Source organism: Echinops telfairi, unplaced genomic scaffold (assembly GCF_000313985.2).
Source record: "Echinops telfairi isolate 266 unplaced genomic scaffold, ASM31398v2 ScPeMD7_25;HRSCAF=90, whole genome shotgun sequence".
In the NCBI taxonomy this organism is placed as follows: Eukaryota; Metazoa; Chordata; class Mammalia; order Afrosoricida; family Tenrecidae; genus Echinops; species Echinops telfairi.
This window is the reverse complement of record NW_022103922.1, coordinates 8,452,892-8,461,091: the sequence shown is the minus strand read 5'-3', so window position 1 is coordinate 8,461,091 and position 8,200 is coordinate 8,452,892.

The window sequence follows — 8,200 nt, the reverse complement described above, 5'->3', positions numbered from 1 at the left end:
GCCACAATATCTGGAAGGGCCAGTTCCTGGAGACGGACATCGTGTTTATTGGAGCAGAGGCTCAGTGGGAATAGGAAGGGCCTGAACGAGATATCTGGAGATGGTGGCTGTCCCAGTGGGCTCAGGCAGAGTAACAATTGTAAGGATGGTACAGCATTTTGTTCTATGTTACAAAGGGTTGCTATGCGTTGGGACTAGAAAGGATCTAACAACAATAACAATTGTAAAACTACCCAAAAGCTCTCTGTCAGTATGTTACAAGTAGCTAGCTAATAGTAGATGCAAAACTGTAAGATACAACACCAGTATTTTGAATAACAGCACGTTCACCAGGGGTAGCCCAGTTTCAAAGGAACTTCCGGTCTAAGACAGACAAGTGTGGCAATTTACTCCCCAAAAGTAAGAGCCCCATGGGTCTCTCCAGCAAAATCCACAACTGCTCATGCAACTGGTTGAGGACCAGACCACATGCTTCTGCTTTATTTATGGGGTGGCCATGAGTCAAGGGCCAACTTTATGGCAGTTAATCACAATGTGTATGTGTGTGTGTGTTTAATTGAACAGACAGAAGGCCAAGTTGAGGAAATGCTTCTAAGTCATCCCAGGCCATTTCAGTGGTATGGAATTGATTTTTAAATAATTAATCTCAGCATGTCTTGGATCTTCCTCCTACAAGCCTTGCTGCTTCGCCTCTTCTTCTCTTGTCTCAAGTGGCATGTAAAAAGCAGCTAGTTGAAGGTTCTTTTTTAGCAAGGGTAAACTCTTAGTATCATAGATGGAGAAGTTGATGGGATTGGGAGGTAGGTTAATGAACTGTGGAGTCTCCAAAGCCATGCAAGGAGAAGTCCAAAGGCTAGCTCTTCCAGGTTCCAGGATCCTGAACTCAGATTTCTAACTGGTGGAGTGAGGGGTAAATCAAATGCACTGGTGCTCACTGAAGGAGCCTTGATGGGTTATACATTCAACTGCTAACCCAAAGCTCAGCAGTTCAAACCCACCAGCCACTCTGAGGTTGAACGATGAGGTCACCTACTCCCATAAAAATTTAAAGTCTCAGAAACCCAGAGGGGCAGTTCAACTTGTCCTATTGGTCTACTATGAGTTGGAATCAGTTCGACAGTAATGGGTTTGAAATGCTTATCCAGCACTGAGCATATGCCATTGACTGGGTTAAACATGTAACATGTCTGATCTCACATAATTCTTCATGAAGCATGATAACCTGGGGGTTGTTGTTATCCCATTTTACAGATTCAGGATACCCCGCAAGGCAGAGAATACTTAGGACATGGCCTCAAGGTATGGGGCTCATCGTGTCCCCTGGCTCGGACTGATCGGAAAGGATCACTTCTGAGCCACTGTGATAGCTCCCTTAGCAGAGCTGCCTTGTAAATTCCTCTCACTTTTCTTAAGCTTCTGTAAGACTATAGTGAACGCGCGTGCACGCGCGCACACACACACACACACACACACACACACACACACACGACAAAAGTTGTCATCACTGACTCGGGCAGGACACCTTTGTCCTTGCAGTTGCACTCAGCTCACAGTCCTGTCCCTGGCAGGGGTACATGACCAGTTTCTACTACCTTCCTGTTGTAGTTACATCATTTCACGTCCTCTTGATGAGTTAGAAAGTGTAGGGGTGGTATCTGACCTGTCAATCAGGCCACAGCCTGATGGCACCTCTTGGTAGGCAGGGCCTGCTGAGGAACCTCCTTCCCTCCCTCTCTCTCTCTGCCTTGATAATCCTGCTTGTTGAGCCTGAGAGTTGTCAAAAACCTGAGAGGTTCTCCATCGACTTCAGATCCATGGGATTGTGTACCCACTGGCCTGTGATCTTCTGCCTCATTGCATGTGGCTGCATGAGTCTGAAGAGAGACTTAGGGACTAGTATAGACTTAGGGACTTGACTTGGGCTGGGCTGGGATTGTTCTTGATATATAATTACTTGTTCACATCAAGCTCTTCCTAACGCATTTGTGAGCATCACTGGATTCGTTTCTCTAGTCAACCGGCCTCATACCCTTCTTCAACCCAGACGGAATCCAGCGGAGCTGCTTGAATAAACGTTATCACTCTGATGTGTCCAGTGCCTCACAGGTAAGAGGAGTCCAGGGCAGCAGCCAGGGACAGCCCCTCTCTGAACACCGAGCGAGTTAGAAGACAGTCTCTCATGGGTCAAGGGAGCAGCTTCGGAAAGGAGAGGACTCGACCTGCTTGCTGGAGGTGCCTTTTCTGGGTCATGGCAGAGAACAAAGGGCCCTCTGTGCCAACACCCCTGCTGGTCATGCAGTCCAGCTGATGTTGATGTCGTGGGGGGAAGTCAGCCCACAGCCAGCACTCACAAGCAAGCGTCATCCCGTGTGTATCCCATTGTGTATCACATGCATGCGGTCAACCCTACACCCTGGGGGTGTGAAGGAGCCCTGGTGATGCTGCTGCCAACCTGACACAGCGGTGGTTCAAAAGCACCAGCTACTCTGCAGAGGAGAGGAATTCACCAGCTGCTCCCCTAAAGAGTCATTGCTATTGGGTGCAGAGTCAGTTCCAGACTCATAGCAACCCTATGGACAATCGAATGAAACAGCGCTGGGCCCTGGGCCTTCCTCTCCACTGCTCTGACATGGGGCCCATCCAGACGGCAGCCTGGGCGATCCTGTGGGCTCCTCCTCCTCAATCACGTGGTGTCACACGCCTATGGGTAGAATCCGACTTGGGACCAGGGGTTCTTTGTTATGTTAAAGAGGCCATGTCTGACCCCAGTCTCTTCTGCGCTCTAAAAGGAGCAGATGGGCCCAGAGAAGCCTGTGTAGGTCGATGTTTAGATGCAGGACGATAGCTGCCTGGCTATGTGACGGTCACCAAGGAACTGAAAGAAGCTGAGAAGAAACAAGGACCTTCTCACAGAGCCAACAGAAAGAACGCCTTCCCCCAGAGACCAAAACAAACCAACTCGCTGCCCTTGAGTCTCTACCGATGCATAGTGACCTCTGAGGGTCTGAGACTGTGACCGGCCAGGAGAAGCCTCGTCTTCTCCCCCAGAGCGGCTGGTGGTTTCCACTTGCCGACCCTGAAGATCGCAGCCCATTGGAAAACATGACCCCAGCATCGCAGCACCTGGAATTTGAATGTCTATCCTCTTGAACTGTGAGACAATGCATTTCTGTTGTTAAAGCTGAGACACCACGTTACTCCCACTTCCCTTCCTCCTCTGTCCTAGGACGCCTAGTCTGGAGTTGAAGCCGATCTGGTGTGACGGGCTCATCCCACGAGCACGTGAGCAATTCACTCCCACCTTCTAGTCTCAGTCTCATTGGCTCTCAAATGGGTCAGGAGACCAGGAGCTTTGATGTACAGAAGTGTTATCATGTGCCACGCAGTGTGAAATACAAAGTATTTGATCCTCTCAAACATACTGTAAGGGAGGCAGGATGATTACAGAGGAGGTCAGGGCTAGGCAGCAGCCCAGGACTGCGCATTTAGAAATAAACCAAATCAAATTCACTCCCATTGAGTCCATTCTGACTCATGGAGACCCTCTAGGGCAGAATTGAGCTGCCCTTGAGGGGGGTTCTAAGGCTGTAAATCTTTACGGGAGCAGCCAGCCTCGTCATTCTCCCGTGGAGTGGCTGGTGGCCTCAAACTGCTGACCTGGTGGTTAGCAGCACAGAGCATAACCCAGTATACCACGAGGGCTCCTTCACCACTCGAGAGTGTGGCTGCAAACCCATGTTTATTATGCTACACCTCACTGGGCCCAGGTCAACCCCTGGATCCTACAAAAATTAAAAGGCTGCCATTCCGGGCTTCCTGTTTGTCCTGAGGTGCATCTTGTTCACGTGGAGGTTAGGGTGGTGTTCAACCTGGACTGCACATTGGACTCACCAGGGAAACTTTAAACTGAAGCACTGGTTCCTGGATTGCTCTGATGTAATTGGCGTAGGGTATGGCCTGGACAGCAAGTGGTTTCAAAGCTCTCCAAATATCCAGATCTCTTAGAGCTGCTGGCACAGACCTGCCATAGCGGGCGGGGGAGAAGGGGAGTGCTTTAAAGAAGAGGAGTTCATGTTCCCCCAGTTTGGGAGGCAGAAAGCCCAAATTGGGTCACAGCCATGTTGATTCCCTCCTGGTCGGTAGCTCTGGGTGGCCCTGGGTCTCCTGGACCTGTGGCCAGTCCTCACAGCCTGTCTGTGTGTCGTCCCGTCGTCCCTCCATGTCCAACCCGCTCTTTTTATAGCTCAGAGGACCTGAGAGCTAGAGTCTGGTGCGTCTGTCCTACTGAACATTATAAAACATTGCAAGCCCGTTGACTCCAACTCATGTCAAAGTAGAACCATGTGTCCAAGTAGACCAGTAATCCACAGAGGTTTCAGCAGCCGGGGATCACCTGGGCTCCCCACAAGGTACCTCTGCGTGGGTCCCAATTTCTAACTTTCCATTAGCAGCTGAGCGTATTCACTGTTTGCACCATACCGCCCAGGGGGCTCCCATATTCCAATGGAAGCACAGTGAATTTCCAAACATGATGGCATTCACAGGTACAGGGGCTGGGGGAGGCGGGGCGGAGGGTACATTTTCACCCATCATAGATAGCAGGTGATTCCAAGGAGCATCCAGGGTGATGCATCACCAGCTGAGCCCAACAAAGAAAGGGGCTTTCTCCATACTCAGGCTGCTCTCTGAATGCTCCCCTCTCGAGTGGGAAGCCAGGGGAATCGGAGGGAATGGAGGTAGGGAAGGAGAACTGGGAAGGAAACGATGGGATCCAATAGCCACTGCTGCATTCTGAATGGCGACTTTCCCGGCAGATACATTACGAGGCATGTCTCAGTCATAAAACATAGAGCTCTTGTTTCCTCTGTGGCCTTACAGACTCAGAGTGCTTTTCAGCATTATTAACCTCCGTGATCAAAAGAGATCGGGAGGCTGAGAGCCCGAGAAAACCACTCACACGCTGAGAGTGAAATCCGCCTGCCTGCAAACACTCTTGTCTGAGTCTGACAGACCCAGAGCCTAGGCACGTTCATTCTGTGTCTACACTCGGTTCAGGAGGGTCAGGGATTTTGACGGGCAAAAAATGTGTCATCATTAGACTCACTGGCATTACTGTAAGAGTGGATCTTGTGCGCATAATACTTCAAAATAAATGAGGCTGCCACCACTTCTCTGTCACAGTTCTATGGGAAAGGGGGTATATGTAGAGCGAGTAGCCTTTAGTCAGAACTACTGAATAGTTAACAGCCCCTCTTATTTGGGAGACCCTTAGAATTGGTAGAATACAGAGTCTACCTGTTGAGGAAACCCAAGAAAGACCGTGCCCCTCTCTCCTGTGCCACCTCCCCAATTGTTGGTAGGCTGGAGACCCCTGTGTGACCTGTGTGCTTGGAGTGCCTGCCCACCTAGGGCCTCATCTTCTAGCACTACATCAGACCATAGTCTGGTGTGACCCAGAGGGTTGCCACTGACCAATTTTTAGAAGTTGATCACAGCTCTCCCCCACCACCCCCTTGCCAGTCTTAATCTGGAAACTCTGCTGAAGTCTGCCCACCCTGGGTAACCCTGCTGGTATTTGAAATATTGGTGGCATAACTTCCAGCAACACAGAAGCCACCACGGGGAGACAAATGACAGATGGCCTTTTATTCAACCCGGTGTTAATAAAGTGCTTGTTTGCAAACAGCCAAAGCCTATGCTGGCTAACTTAGAGAGTGGCTCACAGATCCAGGAAGGCTGGACCACAGGCTCAGGTGGTAATGAAGAGCGCCAAGGCAAAGCCAAGGAGGGTCGTGGGCAGATTGTGCTGAGGACACTTGAGTTGTCCACAGCACATGCTCCACCACTCCTGGCATCTGTCACCAGCCAAGACATCACACTGTTGGTCTCTGCTCCTGCAGACACTTGCTGCTCCAGTGTGTGCTGTCCACTCCACCACAGTCACCATGGAAACCCTGACCTAATGTATAATCTTCACTTGAAGATCCATGGGCTGGGTGGAATCATCTAATTGGCTATACTAGGCCACATGATTACACTTTGGGTCCCTGGAAGGAGAGAAAGGGTGGTTTGACATGATTTGAATGGAGCTATCTTATTGGCTGTGTTCAGTCACATGACTACACTCAAGCCTCTCCTGAGAGGAGAAGTTTTATCCTCTGTGTGGATAGAATCATCTGATTGGCTATGCCAAGCCACATGGCTACTCTGTAGCACCCAGGGAAGAAAGGGTGGGATTAGCCGGGGTCTGAGTAGAACCATCTGATGGGCTATCCTAAGTCACGTGGTTACACTCTAGCCTCCTGGGAGAAGAGAGAGGGAAGATGAGGCAGAGTCCTGGTGGAATCATCTGATTGGTTGTGCTAAGTCACATGGCTACACCAGTTGTTTCGGCTATACTTGGGGTCGCTCTGGGTCATGCTAACTGAACAGCAAGTACCAACATCCAGAGCCATCCAGTAGAGTCCGATGCAATGCAACCCTATAGGACAGAATAGGACTGCCCCATAGACTTCCCAGGGAAAAGATCCCTGGTGACATTATGGGTTAAGCATTGGCCTGCTAACAGCGAGGTTGGCTGTTCAACCCCATTAACCTCTCCACAGGAGGAAGATGAGGCTCTCCCTTTCAAGTCTTGGCGATCCCAGAGGTAGTTCAACATAGTAAGGTCACTATGAGTTGGAATTGAGTCGATAGAATGGCTTTGTGTTTTTGTTTATTCTTCTTTACTGAAGCAGACCGCCATATCCTTGTCCCACCGCAAGCACTGGCAGCTGGTGGATTAGACCCAATGTTTTGGTTAGCGACTGAGCATGTCACCACTGCCCAGCCAGTGCACCAACAAAGAGGATCTAAATGCTGCTCCTTCAGATTATCCACCATGGCCACGCATCCGGAGCTATGCCCTACAGATATTAACTTCACTCCAGCTCCCAACGCCATGCAAATGTACCTCTCTCTTCTTCCCCGCTGTTGGGAGGATCTGGGGTGTGGCCCTCAGGAACAGGGGGTGTCTTCAAGTTATGACCTCAGGAGGAAGAGTGAATGACCCCAACCTGAAACTTGGGGAAGGGGGACAGGGTACAGTCACACTCAGAGGTGAGCAGAGGGTTCAGTAGCATGGAGCAAACAGCCTATGTGAGCACCCAGATTCCAGTGTTTCATTTTTAAAAATCATTTTATTGGGGGCTCATACAGCTCTTATTGCAATCTATGCATACATCCATTGTGTCAAGCTCATTGGTACATATGTTGCCATCATTATTTCAAAACATTTTCTTTCTACTTGAGCCCTTGGTAACAGCTCCTCGTGTTCCCCTCCCTCCCCCACCCGTGTTTCATTTTAATATCTTGATAGTGCTAGAGGAGCCCTCGTGGCATAGTGGTCATGCGTTGGGCTGCTAACTGCAAGGTCCGCAGTTCAAAGCACCAGTCTCTCTGTGTGGCTTTCTACTGCCATAAAGAGTCACAGTTTTGGAAACTTACAGGGCAGTTCTGCCCTGTCATATAGGGTCGCTATAAGTCAGCATCCACTTGACGGCAGTGAGTTTAAAGACGGTCCTAACCCCTATACGCATCATCTGTGGCCTTTGGAGGGGGTACTTCGGACAGGGTGCACTCCATCCATAAATAGCTCTCAGGTGTGTCTGCCATCTTTTCTGCAGCCTGGGAGATAATGTCTCGGTCTGAAATCTTTTCTGGGTGCCTGAATTGAGGGCAGGATGGGGAGAGAAACCCGAGGCTCCTTCTTCGGCTGTACTCAGTACAAGTGTCAAGCCACATTTCTGATTAGAAGCCGGTGGAAAAGGTTATCAGAGATCAGGAGTCAACGGGAAAGGTCACCTCAGATCTGCCGGCGCTCACTGGAAATGTCACCAAGTGGGGAGAAGGAGAGGAAGTCAAATCACCTGCACCAGTCCTTGTCTACCTCCTGCTCGTCCACCGCCCTGGTGATCGCTCACTGCCCACACGTGTGCTGTTGCCCCTCCTTACCAGCATGTAATTAACCGGCTGCTCTGAAAGTGGGGCTGTTGAAAGAAGTTGGCGTTTGGAATCAAGCCGACCTACGTTTCAACACTGCTTCTCCTGCCAGGGGCTCTCCAGCTCTCTGCAAGGACCTTCATTTCTCCAAGTGACTTTCCTCCTCTGTTAATGACCAAGAGGAAACGATGTAGAATGTAGAACCTACTGGGCGCGTGGC